Source organism: Erinaceus europaeus, chromosome 10 (genome assembly GCF_950295315.1).
Source record: "Erinaceus europaeus chromosome 10, mEriEur2.1, whole genome shotgun sequence".
In the NCBI taxonomy this organism is placed as follows: domain Eukaryota; kingdom Metazoa; phylum Chordata; class Mammalia; order Eulipotyphla; family Erinaceidae; genus Erinaceus; species Erinaceus europaeus.
In genome coordinates this window covers 72,144,130-72,159,705 of record NC_080171.1, presented here as the reverse complement: position 1 = coordinate 72,159,705, position 15,576 = coordinate 72,144,130, and the positions used below count along the sequence as shown (strand labels likewise).

The 15,576-nt window shown below is 39.6% G+C and overlaps 1 protein-coding gene across 3 annotated transcripts in view; it reads right to left on the bottom strand.

Annotated features, from left to right (window-relative positions):
- DOCK8 (dedicator of cytokinesis 8) overlaps positions 1–14,983 on the bottom strand; it is a 220,581-nt gene extending 205,598 nt beyond the window's left edge. For all 3 annotated transcript variants that reach the window (XM_060199742.1, XM_060199743.1, XM_060199744.1), the window contains exon 1: positions 14,885–14,983. The gene's annotated coding sequence lies outside the window, so the exon portion shown is untranslated. The remainder of the gene's footprint in view (positions 1–14,884) is intronic.
- Between the last annotated feature and the right edge of the window lie 593 nt (positions 14,984–15,576).

Genomic DNA, 15,576 nt, shown 5'->3' with positions numbered 1-15,576 from the left:
ATTTTACAGATGAGGATATTAAAACCTACAGATATAATTATTTGCCCTATTTATACAGCTAGCAGGAAGCCTACCTGGAATTCAACTCTAAGCAGACTCATCTACCTCACCACTATCTTTTTGTTTTCTCTTGTGGGTTTGTCAGAGAATATATATTAAAAGAAGTAATTAAAACACAAGGCAGTCTGATCTGTTTGGAAGAGTCAAAATCACCACCACCCACAAGTTCCATTCTGAGCATCTCATGACATTTACTGCTCAAAGTAACAGTGCTTAATTAACTCAAGTAATAGTAATTATGAACTTATTTTTGAAGATTAACCACTGCTCAAGAAGAGGGACAAGTAATAAAATCATATCAAATGGTTCGTAAGTAGAGTCTTTCATGAAGAAATAGCATTTCTGTGAAATCACCAAAGTGGGGGAAAAAATCATGACTCAACAATGTGTTACACTTGTCATGTCTCTGAAATTGAAGGCAACTAATGACAAAAAAAAAGCAAGCTGATAGCAGAGCCTATTTCCTACAGGGCAAATGGTCCAAGAATCAGAGAGAGGAGGATGGGTGACTCATTTGTTCAGCAATAGCTTCTTGAGCATCTACTGAATGCAAGTCATTGGCCTGGGTATTAGGATATGAAAAAGTATAGGTAGCTAGTCCCATGTATCTTCAATGGGTCTTTATCCAACCATAAGATGGTGAAGTTTTCCATCATCTTATGTATAAATGATACCTTTGAAGAGGGAAGCTACAAAAAAGAATATCATATCATGTTTCAGAACTAAATGTGTGACAATACGCCAAGTGTAATAAACAGACCTGATCATACAGTCACAAGTTATTGTGGGCTGAATACATTTTGGAACTGAAAAGACTATAAATTCCAGCACTATACACAAGCTGACATTTAAGAACTGTTTCTTGGGGGCCCAGCAGTAGCGCACCCAGTTACTATTAAGCTCAAGAACTCGGGTTCAAGCTCCCCACCTGCAGGGGGAGATGCTTCACAAGCAGTAAAGCAGGAGTGAAGGTATATGTCTTTCTTTCTTTCCCTCTCTCTATCTCTTTGTCTTCTCTCAATTTTCTCTATCCTATCTAATAAGAATTAGAATGAAAAAAAATTCTGTTTCTCTTGAGCCAAGATGAGAGAGAACTTGTGTTTACCTCCTGTGATCACAGCAAAGCTAATCCAACACTTAGGTCAATATACACAGAAACTGACCAGAAATTTTAAACAGCTTTTATAGCAAGGTACAAAAGGACAACATTTAGGTGAAGAAGAGTCACCAAGAAAGAAACCATATCACACAACAGCAATCCACAGTCAGAAAGAGGTTTCTAAGGTATGGAACTTGAGTTTGGGAAAAAGGTAGAGGGTAACGGTTAACTCTTGCTACCTTGTTCCTAAGATCCTATACTTACAACATGTTCATAGCTGCATTATTCACACTAGCCAAACAATGGAAACAGCTTAAATCAACAGATGACTGGATAGAAAAAAGTTATGGGATATATATTCCATAGAAGACTACTCTGCAACCAAAAAAGATGATACTGTTCCTTTGGGACAAAATGGATGGAATTGGAGGTGATTATGCTTAGCAAGATAAGTAAAGAGATGAATGACAACTGTCAGGTGGTTTCACTCAAATTTGGAATCTAGAGAACTGATAGGCATGAACTTCCCAGGAAAAAACAAAACTAGAAGCAAGCAAACTATTTGTAAGACCTGTGAGAACTACAATGGTTAACTTTGGGAGGTGGGAGGGTGAGGATAGAGAACTTCAGTGGTAGGTTTGGAACTATAAATTATAATCTTATAATCCTGTAAAATACTACTAATAGCAAATATTTTTTTAAAAAACTATAGGTTATAAAAGAGGTTAGAATTATCTGTAGGTGCCATTTTGGTGACTTCTTATAATTTTCCTGATAGTAGCACTGATAGATGACATATTGGGAGTCACTCTCCATAGTAGCAGACCCCGTGGACACATTCCTGGGTACTACCCTCAGCCCTAAAAAATAACTGCTAGCTAACAGCTGATAGACCTTGATCAAGACTGCTTACTCCTGGCAGACACACAGACCTAACCCAGTCAGCCCACACCAGCCTGTTAGCAGGCAAACCACACTCCCTATAACCAGCAAGCATCCCCACACAACTCCCAAAATATCACTAGCTAGCAAGGACGCCTGACTGACTGCTATGTTTCCTTGCCAGCCCACAGCTGGGCACATTCTGTTTCCTGTCTGCCTTGGATAATGTGCTCTATCACCAGGTGTGACTGAGGACTTAGTTTCCTACTAGACTTGTCCTAGTATATAGGTCCCCCACTCTTCCTCCAGGTCTGTGCAGCCTAATCTATGTAGTGGCTTCTGGGTACATGTAACTATAAGTTTCAGCTTGAACTCAGTGTATGAAGCCACTAAGGACATGTGACCTCAAGCCCATAGTTGTTGCCACAGCCCACTCTACCCTGATGCTATAACCACTGTCAGAACTTCCTCCCCTTCAATCTTTGATTGCCACCCATACTCAGTGCTACAGCTATTGCTGCTACATTCATAACTATTGATACAACTAGGCACTCATAGGGGAGAAGATACAGTAAAAAGATAAAGGAATTGAGACAAAAGTTTGGGTGGGGAAAAAAATACAATCTAATGATTCTCACTCACTGAAATGAGGAGTCTATCAACAAAAAAGAATTTCAACAAAGGCAGGAAGGATATCAGGAAACTTCAAGTAATTCATAGAGCTAAAAAATATAGTAGCTGAACTAAAAGAAATGCAAGAAAGTCTCAACAGCAAAATGACAAAAGTCAAAGAAGTGAGTGTGAGGACAAGGTAATGGAAGCTACAAAAAAATAAAAGCAGCAAAAAAGGTAAAAGAATTTTAATAAATGCAGATAACATAAGAGAATTAAGGGATAATATTTTCATATGGGGTGGGGGGAGTCCAGAAGGAAAAGAGAGAAAGAGGCAGAGTTCTTATTTGAAGAAACAATAACCAAGAATTTCCTCAAGGTCAGGAAGAAGACAAGATACCCAGATACAGAATATTCAGAGTTCCAAATGAAACTCACCCCACCCCACCCCATATACAAGTGTACACACCAAAATATATTATGACCTAAATAGCAGAGAACAAAGAGTTGGAGAGATCAGGAGATATTTCACCCAGTAAAGTGCATACTTTACCATGTGTGAGGAATAGCGTTTAAGTTTCTAGACACCCACAGGAGTACCTACATGCAGAAACTATGTTAGCAATGGAATAGTACTACGGTATCTTCCTTTTTATATTTCTTTTTCTTTCTTTGTATCTCACCCTCTACCTAAAACATGAGAATCCAATGAGAGTAATGTAATCATTTAGGTACAAAGCTCCACAATAATTCTGTCAGGATAAAATAATAAAATAAAGCAAAATAAAATAAACGAGAAAGGATACAGAAAGAATCCTAAAAGTAGAAAAATCTAAGGCTCACATATGAAGACCTCCTTAAAACTACCATAAGACTTATCAACTCTCAAGGTGAGAAGATAACAGCATGACATATTTAAAATGTTGAATGGAAAAGTCCTCCAACAAAGAATACTCTGCCCAACTAGGTTATCACTCAGACAACTTCACACAATTCCCACCATCAGAACTCTGTATCCCATCCCCTCCCGTGATAGCTTTCCTATTCTTTAATCCTCTGGGAGTATGGACCCAAGGTCATTGTGGGACACAGAAGGTGAAAAATCTGGCTTCTGTAATTGCTTCCCCGCTGAACATGGGTGTTGACAGGTCAATCCATACTTCCAGCCTGAGACAGCATCTTAAACCATGTATGGTCACACTGTAGCTATCATTTGTTAGAATAATGAGAAGAACTATCAAACAGAAATTTTTAAAAGCCTTTTGTAAATAAAATTTTAAAATATTTTATTATAAGTCTTCTTGGATCAAGTTTATCTTTTGTGATGACTCAAGCAAGTCACAAGCAAGTCTTGTGGGCTACTCACGTTTCATGTGAGCTACAATAACTTATCTTGTAAGGTGTAAGACATAAGGGAGGCTGCAGCTATATTATAGCATCTCCACACCTTCTACTAATACAAAACACTAATTTAGGTGCTGCCATGAGAAGATTAAATGACCTAGGATCACATAACCAATCACAAAACATCTGAGTTATTTATCACTTTATCATAGCAATGAAGAGGCTTCATGCTACTCTGGGTAAGATTAAAGGCATGGTGTCTACAGGCCCTAGGGCCTTGATCTTTATGCATGTTTACCCCTAGAGAGTGGCTCCCTCCCAGCACATTTTACTGACTTCTCTAGACTTTTTTTTTAAACTTTGTTTATTTTATTTGATAGGACAGAGAGAAATTTAGAGGCAAAGGGTATAGAGTGAGAGGCAGAGAATATCTGCAGCACTGTTTCAGCACTTGTGAAGCTCTTTCTCTTGCCAAGTGGTGACCAGGGCCTTGAACTCAGGTACTTGAGCACTGTAATGTGTTCATTTAACCAGGTGCACCACTGCTCAGCCCCTTAACTTGTCTATGCTTTACTCGAATATTTAGTGTCTACCCTGTCAAACGTCAACTTTTAAGTATGTGTGAATCTGGTGGAGGGAAAATGGTTCATTTCTGCTCTATTGTTTTGATCTCTGCAGCAAAGGCTACAATGTTATAACTGCTCTAATTTTTTTAAGATTTATTTATTTTTTAAAAATCTGTTCATTTTTATTGGGGGGGCTTATGGTTTACAGTAAATCCAGTTGTTGGGACATATGTAAAACTTCTTAGTTTTCTGAAAAACACTCTCACTCTAGCCTAGGTCCTCCTCCACCATCAAGCACCAGGACCTGAAAGCCCCTTACCCTCCAGAGTCCTCTACTTTGGTGCAACACACCAAACCCACTCCAAGTTCTACCTGTGTTTCCTCTTTCTGCTCTTATTTCTCAACTTCTGTCCATGAATGATATTATTCCATCTTCACCCTTTTCTTTCTGGTTATCTCACTCAGCATGATTTCTTCAAACTCCATCCAAGACGAGGTGAAGAAGGTGAATTCATCATTCTTAGAAGCCAAGTAGTATTCTACTGTGTATATATTCTACAATATTCTCCCAACTCATCTGTTTTTGGACAACTAAATTGCTTCCAGATTTTGGCTATCACAAATTGTGCTGCTATGAGAATAGGTATACACAGATCGTTTTGGATGGGTATATTTGGTTCCTTAAGATATATCCCCAGAAGAGGGATTGCTGGGTCATAGAGCAGATCCATCTCTAGCCTTCTGAGAGTTCTAGAGAATGGTATTAACATCAACTTAGTTATTCGTGACCTCACTAAGTCATCTAAAACCTTTATGTTGCCAAACTCAATGGTCTTTGCTCCGTTTCAGTTTATGGACATACTTATTCACTCCCTTATTGAAATGTATTTACATGGAAGGTGGAACTGACTGCCCTGGTGTCTAGAACATTATGTCCCAAGAAAATCCTTAATGCCTGGCATACCAAGGCAATCGATTGCTATACCTTTGGGACACCACAGTTATTTAGGTTTTCCTACTATGAAGTGCTCCAGGGTTCAGCCCTTTCCTTCTCTGTTTATACCCAATCTCAAATGATCTCATCTAATCCCATGGCTTACAAAAAAAAAAAAAATTTCTTTTAAGTACAAATATACTTTCAACAATTTATCAGTCACTTTTTTACTTTTCCTTTTATTTTATTAAAGATTTTATTTATTAATTAATGGTAAAGATAGGAGAGGAGAGGAGAGGGGGGAAGAGAGAGAGAGAGAGAGAGAGAGAGAGAGGACAAACCAGACATCACTCTGGTACATGTGCTGCTGGGAATTGAACTCAGGGCTTCATGCTTGAAAATCCACCACTTCCTAGAACATGACTTCTCCAATTACACCCCAGCATCACCACCTGGTTTTCTAACAGATCTCTTAAATATAGCACATTTAAAACTCAACATTTTCCTGCCCATCTGCCAGGTTTCCACCACATGCCACTAAGTGGCATTTCCACTCCACAGGATCTGAGACACCACTATTGCTTTCCCGATTTACAGTGAAAACTTTCTATTGTCCACACTCATCTAATCTCCACATAGTCATTAGAGTAGTTCTAATAAAAAAAGAACTCTACAAGAAATGTGTCCTGAAGCCCCACCTCCTCAGGCCCCTCCTCCACTAGGGAAAGAGACAGAAAGGCCTGGAGTATGGATCCAGCTGTCAACGCCCATGTTCAGCGGGGAAGCAATTACAGAAGCCAGACCTTCCACCTTCTGTATCCCACAATGACCTTGGGTCCATACTCCCAGAGGGTTAAAGAATAGGAGAGCTATTAGGGGAGGGGATGGGATATGGAGTTCTGGTGGTGGGAACTGTGTGCAATTGTACCCCTCTTATCCTATGGTCTTGTCAATATTTCCCAATTAATAAATAAAATTTTTTTTAAAGTTAAACTTGCCAGGATAATCAATGCTCAGTGACTTGCCTTTTTTTTTTTTTTTAATCAGATTACTGCTCAACTCTGGTTTATGGTAGTACAGGGGACTGAACTTAGGACTTTGGAACCTCAGGCATGAGAGTCTCTTTGCATAACCATTATGCTATTACCCCTGCCCGACTTCCCATTTTAAGGAAGGTAAAAGTTTCTGAGGCCTCTGACCCAGTCCATTCTTATCTCTACTGTCCTCTATGCTAAAGGTACAGGAGTACGTACACGTATACACACATGTACACACACACACACACACACACACACAAACACACACACACCTCCTTGCTGCTTCTGGAGCATGTCACATGCTCTTGCCTCAGGATCTTGGCACTTGTTGTCCAATCAACTGAATATTTTTCCTTCAGATAATTAACAAGCTTATTCATAATTCTTCCCAAGTGTGTCCTTCCCAGACACTTTGCAGACCCCCAATCTAAAGCTGCCCCTCTTCTTTGTCACTCTTCATCCCCTTTTTGTTTCATTCTTCAAAGCACTTACTACCCCTTGATATCATCTGTATTCACTTGTTTGATTTCCATTCTAGAATGTGATTTACACATTGGTTATATCACTATGAACTCCCTGGCATCTACAGCAGTTTCTGGCTGAGTGAGATGCAATACATTTTTGTGAAATGAGTGGATATGTCAAACGGCTAACTTTAGTAAACAGAACTGAGGGTAACAAGTTTCTCCTGATTGTGATGATTTCAAAGCACCATGTGGCTTAGACTGAGCAATGCTGCCCTGCTTCCACCAATGACAATTTTCCACTGATGTCACTGAGTATACAGAGTTGACATGCCATTGTGAGACTCAATCTGTCTTTACCCAAACTGGTTTGATTCCTCTGTCTTTGCAACAGTAAGAGCCCTGCTCTATATGGCAGGCACCATTCATGTTGTCTTCTGTTATGAATTTGCAAGAAGATTACATTGAGATCTTCATTTGTCATCAAGTCTCCTCCAGTGAACTCAAACCTAATAAAAGCCCAAGTTCTTGAAAGGCAAGGCATAAGAAACAACAGCCTTAGAACACCTACCACACTCACAGAGGACATTGGTTATCAGGTGATCTAGCATTTAAACCACTCATCCCTGTTTTATTTTTTAAATTTATTTATTACTGGATAGAGACATAGAAATTGAAAGGGATGGGGGAGATAGTGAAGGAAAGAGAGAGATACCTGCAGCTCTACTTCACCACTCATGAAGCTTTCCCCCTGTAGCTGGGTACCAGGGGCTTGAACCTGGGTCCTTGAGCACTGTAATGTGTGCACTTAACCAGGTGCGCCACTGCCTGGCCCCCCTAAGTCATCTTTAATGATCTAAGAAGATGGCTGCAGGCAGGGGTAGATAGCATAATGGTTATGCAAAGACTCTCATGCCTGAGGCTCCAAAGTCCCAGGTTCAATCACCTGAACCACCATAAACCAGAGCTGATCAGTGCTCTGGTTAAAAAGAAAGAGAAGAAGAAGGTTGTTTTACTGCACAGAAGCTTAAACACAGTACAAAATTTCTACAGTACAAGACTTCTTTTACAATGTTCATGTCCGACAGAAACATGCCATGTAACCATGGTGTTTTGGTATATATCCAGGATGTGGCTTTTTACATGCTTTTCTTAAGCCAGAACCATTACAGTACATTTGATTCATTTAATTTCACTTCAGATTTTTTTTCTATTCTCTCTCTTTTCTTTCTTCTTTTTTATTTATTTCTTTATTTATTTTCCCTTTTGTTGCCCTTGGTTTTTGTTACTGATATCGTTGTTGTTAGGACAGAGAGAAATGTAGAGAGATGGGGAAGACAGAGAGGGGGAGAGAAAGATAGACACCTGCAGACCTGCTTCACCACCTGTGAAGCGACTCCCCTGCAGGTGGGGAGCTGGGGGCTCCAAATGGGATCCTTAAGCTGGTCCTTGCGCTTTGCACCACCTGCACTTAACCTGCTGTGCTACCACCTGACTCCCCTTTTCTTTATTTCCTGGCTAGGGGAGATAGCATGCTGGTTATGCAAAAAAAAAAAAAAAAAAAAAAAAAGATTTTCATGCCTGAGGCTCCAAACTCCCAGCTCAATCCCCTGCCAGAATTGAACAATCCTCTCAGAAGAAAAAAAAAAAATTCCCCCACTATGAAAATGTAGATTACAAGTATTAACCTTGTACACAGTGCCTCATACCCTCCTTCACTCCTTTCTGCCTGAAGGCATAAGTCCCAATCCACTCATTTTTTTTTTTTTGCCTCCAAGGTTATTACTGGGGCTCAGTGCCTGCACCACAAATCCACTGCTCCTGGAGACCATTTTTTCCCCTTTTGTTGCTCTTGTTGTTTTATCATTGTTATGGTTATTATTATTGTTGTTGTTGTTGCTGTCATTGGATAAGACAGAGAGAAATGGAGAGAGGAGGGGAGATTGAGAGGAGGAGAGAAAGATAGACACCTGCAGACCTGCTTTACCGTCTGTGAAGTGACCCCCCTGCAGGTGGGGAACCAGGGGCTCCAACCCAGATCCTTAACGCTGGTCCCTGCGCTTTGCACCACATGCGCTTAACCCACTGGGCTACCACCCGACTCCCCCCAATCCACTTTTGTCTTGTATGTTTCACTCCTCTTTCTACTTTCAAAAATCAGAAAATACTTCTAGTATTTTAGTTTCACTTTAATGAAGAGAACAAACAGCTGTTTTGCTGTGTAGGGGGTGGACATCAGAGGATGTCTGTCAGCATGTGTGGGTGGTTCTGACAATGGAGAATGTTGAGACCACTGGGTGTGTCTCCACACAGGTAGTCCTACACACAAGGTCACTCCCTCTGATTACAAAGAACTGACAGAAACATGGAAAAGGCCCAGGAAGTCTATCATCTACCTTTCCTAGGTGTAGGTGTGACTTTGAAAGGCAGAAAAGGCAGGGCCATAGAAAAAAATAAGTGGGCAAATATATATAAATATAAACACACAGTTATAAAAATAATAGTCAACCCACATCTGTAACCTTGGGAGAACTACTACAATTTCCAACCCTGGTGGTGAGATGGTGTGGAATGAATAACAATGATAATGATAATGATAATAATAAAGAAATAAAATAATAATATATAAATATATAAAATTAACTGTTTACTGTAGTAAAGTAGAGTGATCCAGCCTCCCTTCAGAGAGAGGGTCAGGCCCTCCCATTGCTGCTTTATAGTGAAGGCAAGGTCCTGGAGGGACCCATAAGAGGGCTTATGATAACATTCCTGATTGTGAAGTGACTAGTGATGGTAGAGAAAGATCAAAATAAGCTACCTTTATGTTTGTTTAAAAAGAAAAAGAAGAAAAGATTTGGGGGCAGGCAGTGGAGCAGCTGGTTGAGCACACACATTATCATGAGCAAGGACCCCAGCTTGAACCCCCATTCCCCACCTGCAGGGGAGGACACTTCACAAGGAGTGAAGCAGGTTCATGGGTGTCTATCTTCCTCACTCCCTCTCTCTCTCCCCATCATTTCTCAATTTCTTTCTGTCCTATCTAATAAAAATAGAAAGAAAATAATATAAAAGGGAAAAGTGGCTGCCGGAAGGGGTGGTTTGCTTCTGCTGGCACCAAGCCCAGTAATAAATCTGGGGCAAAAATACATACATACATTCATACATACATAAAATATTTTTTCAGGAATTTTAAATATTATTCGAGAAAATTGAAAACATTCACATATTAGAACATGAGATAGAGAGAAAAAGAGAGTTTTGATATACACATGATGATTTTGGGGCCAAAATATTTATTTATTAATGAGAGAGAAAGAGCCAGAGCATCATTCTGGCACATGAAATTATGGGGGTTGAACTCAGGTCCTCATGCTTGGGAGTCCAAGGCTTTATCTACTGTATCACCTCCCAGACACCTACATTTATTCCTTTAGAATTCTTCTACTCAGTCAGGTTGTTTAAACTGTCCTCAATTTCACCACATGTTAAAAATCTTGGGAAACTTTAATATACTGATGCCCAAAACCCACCCTATGGATTTTGATATAGCAGCTCTATGGAGGACCTATAATCAGACCCAGGTAACTCTAGCATGTCTGAGGTTCTAACTCTAAGTCTTCTCATCCCCTTCTGTAAAACCTTTTACCTTTTATTACATCATGTACCTACCTTTTTTTTTTTTTAATTGCCACCAGGGTTATCACTGGGGCTCAGTGCCTGCACATCAAATCTACTGCTCTAGGTGGATTTTTTTTTTCTTTTTTAACTTAACAGGAAGAGAGAAATCGAGAGGGGCAGGAAGATAGAGAGAAAGAAATACTGGGAGGGAAGGAGGTGGTGGTGGCACACCCAATTAAGCACACATAGTACAAAGCACAAAGACCATCACAAGGAGCAGGGTTCAAGCCCCCACTCCCCACCTGCAGGAGGATGTTTCATGAGCTGTGAAGCAAGTCTGCAGGTATCTCTCTCTCTCTCTCTCTCTCTCCTTTGCCTCCAGGGTTATCGCTGGGCCTCAGTGCCACCACTATGAACCAACTGCTCCTGGAAGTCATTTCCCCCATTTTTTTTGTTGTTGTTGCCATTGTTATTGCTATTTTTGCCATTGCTGTTGTTGTTGTTGGATAGGACAGAGAGAAATTGAGAGAAGAGAGGGAGACAGAGTGGGGGAGAGGAAGATAGACACCTGCAGACCTGCTTTACTGCTTGTGAAGCGACCCCCCTGCAAGTGGGGAGCTGGGGGCTTGAAACAGGATCCTTATGCCAGTCCCTGCGCTTTGCGCCACGTGCGCTTAACCCAGTACACTACTGCTCAGCGCTGCCCCCCCACCCCGTGTCTATTTTTCTCTATCACTCTTTATCTCCTCCTTCTCTCTCAATTTCTCTCTGCCCTATCTAATAAAATAGAGAAAATGGTGTCCAGGAGCAGTGGATTTGTAGTGCCAGCACTGAGCCCCAGTGATAATCCTAGAGAAAAAAAAAAAAAGAAAGAAAGAAAGAAAGAAAGAAAGAAAGAAAGAAAGAAAGAAAGAAAGAGGGGGGGTGGTGCCAGACTGGGGGAGACAACTGCACTACTTGCACTCCCCACCCCCGCACGTGGTGAGTGGGGTCTCAAGCCTGGGTCCTTGAGCATGGTAACGTGTACTTAACTATGTGCACTACCACTAGGCCCCCTGGATCTCCCTCTTTTCTGAGCCCCTGCCACACTCAAAGGCAGTATAGATCCTCTATATTAACTCTCCTCCAAGATGGAGCATAAGGTCCTTTCAGTGGTGAAACTTTCCATGATTCATCTTCTTTCTGTCTCCGACAGTGCAGTCACAGCACCAGATACAGACTATTATACAATATTATACACATGTATAACTATATAATATACTAATGCTAGTATATTACACTAATAGACATATATTATCGCTACATATAGCAATATCAGCCACTATTTACACAGCATCTGTGATGCAATTCTATATTAACTCCAACGGGGATTGTATCAATATGCCAATATTGCAACTCAGGACACTGAAACTTGAACAAGGCTAAGTAATGTGCCCCAAATTATATACCTAGTAAGTGGCAGCTGTACACTGCCCCAAAGCCAACTGCTTGCCTCGTGCCAAGTAATAACAATCTTATACTTGGGTTTTCAACAATTTGACACCAATTAAATGCCAAAAAATTAAACAACCATTTATTCATATATAGTGTTTTGAAAATGGTGGTTATATAAAAGTTAAGACAAATATCAATATTCATGTAGTCTTGTTTTTTTTTTAATTGCCCAAAGCCATACAATGAAGCACCTATGGCCTTTTACTTGAGGAAAGTTTTTTAAAGTTGCTATAGGTTGAGAGTCTAGTTATAAACTATTCTTCTGCCTTTCCATAAATGAATCTTGATGAAATATCTCACTACCATTCTAAGAAATAACATAACTTTTTTTTTTTTTAAATCACCAGTTGAGTTACTGATTTCTATTAGAGGAACCAACATTTGGGAACATGACTTAGTGGAAAGAACACCACTTCATTCTGACATTACAACACGAGAAGTAGACAAACATTAGGCAAAGGGATTTCCAAAGCAGGCCACATGGACTTCAGGCGGTTAAATTTAAAAAGAGAGAGAGAGAGAGAGAGACAGAGGTGAAAGCAGGAGACTTTGATGGAGCTAAAGATATTCAGTAAACTAAACTAGAACAAAGAGTAATACTGTTTACAGGTTTTTTTCAAATATAACCAAAAATAAACTATTAAGATCTGATGATTCTTGTATAGCTACCTTTTTTTTTTGCTAATATTTTTATATCTTGTTAGAAAATAGATACATAAATCACATTTAACTGGATTTCTAAGCCAATGAAGTAACTAATCAAAACTTACTGCCTAGGCAGCATTGCTACCAAAAGAAATCCTGCAAATATTAAGAAAAATTTTTGTGACTTTAAGAAGTGGGGGATTTCTCCTGTAGAAATGTAAGACTGTAGCATTAAGCAAAAGCTAGTACAGAGAGAAAGGGTTAAAGCCTGTTAGCTGAACTTCCTTAAAGCCTCTTAGTGGTGATGTCCTCACTATTTCTCAAAATAGTCGTTGCTGAGAGCTGCCGCCCTAGTTTACAAAAAAGCAGAGCACCGAACTCAATTCCCCTACTTTATTTAAAACGTGAAATCTATCCAGTTGCCTTGTAACTGAATTTTGCATAGATTGGAACAAAATGTGATTTGGCAATTTAATTTTTAAAATCTCAGTGTAATGTATATTAGAACCAGTGTAAAACAAAAGGCATATCCAATTCATCTTAGGATAAGTCAATTTAATATTGCTGAAAGCATGAGCATTATAAACTAGATGCACTTTTACTATAATCTGCAGTTAGGAAACAGCAAAAAAACTACAAATGAAAAGGAATCTAGCAAGCCACTAAAGTGATAAATGGATTTATGCTTTGAAGAAATGTCATTGTGAATTATCTCTTGCTGTAAAAGGTGCTACCCATCTTTTATTTTCTATTTCATCAATGACAACATACACATTTAATTCCTATTTAAATAAATCACTCCAATAAACATACCTTTTAAAGACACTCAGTTACAGGGCGCGTAAATTGTTACAGGAGACAAGATGGCGGTCACAGGAAACCAAGTGGAAGGTTACAAAATTTCTAAGAGCAGAAGTGGCTTTGAAGTAATAAGTGGGGGGGGGGGGGGGGAAGCAACCTAACCTCCTCAAGATAACCACTAGAACAAGAGATTGCCACTGGGCTGTTATGAGGAAGTAAGTACAAGCAGGGCTGTAGCTCTCTCACAAAGGAAGTGAAGACTCACTTTGGTTTTACAAACCTTCTCATTTAAGTCCCATTTAACACAATGCTCAAATACAACACTTGCATGTACACTCAGCAAATGGTAACAACCTTCAACTTAAAAGATGCAGTGTGTTTTTAAAAAAATATTGAAGCCTTTATAGGAAGTTTCACATAAGACAAGATTATGATAAAGAAGTCTATGATTGCTTAGAATTGGGAGCTGGGAAATAAGGGGCACAATAGGATGGTATTATAATTAATTTACCACCAGGTTTATTGTTGGGACTCAGTACCTGCACAACTCTACCACTTCAAATGGAGTTTCTTTTTTCTCTTGCTAGAGAGTGAGAGAAAAAGGTAGGGAGGAAAAAGACAGAAAGAAAAGATACCTGAAGCACTGTTCCACTGCTCATAAACTTCCCCCAGCTACCCACCCACCCACATATGGAAATGCTCACACTCTACTGGGTCAGCCACCGTACAGCCCCCACAATGGCACCTTCTAGCGTAAAAAGAAGTCTTTGAATTGTCACTAAGAAGTTAAATTGCTATAAAATGACCAAACTCAACCCACTGTACATATAAAATTAAGCAAATCTTTATTGTATGTAAATTACACTTTCAAGAAAGCAAGCTGAAAAAAATGAAGGCTCATAAATTTTCAGATTCTAGAATAGATTTTTTTCTGGTAAAGCATGTCACAAACAGTACCAACTTTTAGGCTAATCACCCCTCCTCAAAACTACAAATCATAATTTGATTGAAATCAACAGCCTAGAAGTTCACTAAGTGCAGAAATTTCTGAATCACAACTCTTGGAGGTGGACTCTGTTTTCTAATTCTTGCTTGAGGGAGGAAGGGAGAGAGGGAAATTGATGTCAGAAAGGAAGTACAGGCATTGAATTCTAATTTCTAATCCTAATTCTAATCCCAACTGGTGGTTGGGAGTGTAAGGTGGCAGGGGAAGATTTAAGAATCAGGAAGTAAGAGCATGTGTTGGGCACAATCATTCTCTAAGCAAATCTATATAAATCAATCATTCAATCATTCTCTAAGCAAATCTATATAAAGCTCATACTTACTAGCTGAAGAGAAGGGAAGCCAGAAGTACTTATGCTATGTCGATGGTACTGGCCAAGGTTTGGTGGCAGAGTAAACTGTTTTCTTATTTCCGCTGAAGAATACCTTGGGTTAGAATAGAAAAACCTAAATGAAGTGGTTATCTTTTTAAGTCATCACAATTATACACATAACCCTTGCTATCATTTTATAAAACATGCCTTGGCCGGAGAATTGGTAGACTAGAATGTCCTTGGAGGCCTGTAGCTTTTGATTGATAACAGTATGGCTCTTTCCCTAAAGTGAAAGGAGGAGGGGGGAGGGAAGCAGAAAGAGGGGGAAGGGGAGGAGAAGAAGGTGGAGGAAGAGGAAGCAGAAAGGAGAAGGAGGAGACAAAGAAAATATCCAGAGTACTTGACTTTTCTTCCCAGGCCATTCAGAAGTACTATATCTACATGAAGTCTCTGACTGAAGTAATTTAAACCCTGAACTGCTAATTTGATTCAGTCATTCTTATTTCAAGTAGTTGAATCCTGCTGGTGAGCTGCTTGTGATCACAGAAAATGCTAGAGAGCTGTGATGTGAATAGTTCTACTATCTGCAGATCCCTTAAAACTGGGATCCCAAGAACTTCATTATTCCCAGTCAGCTCCTTGTAGAGCAATCCTGAGTCATGTGACAGCCAGCAAATAGGCACCTGAAGCTTGTTTTCTAT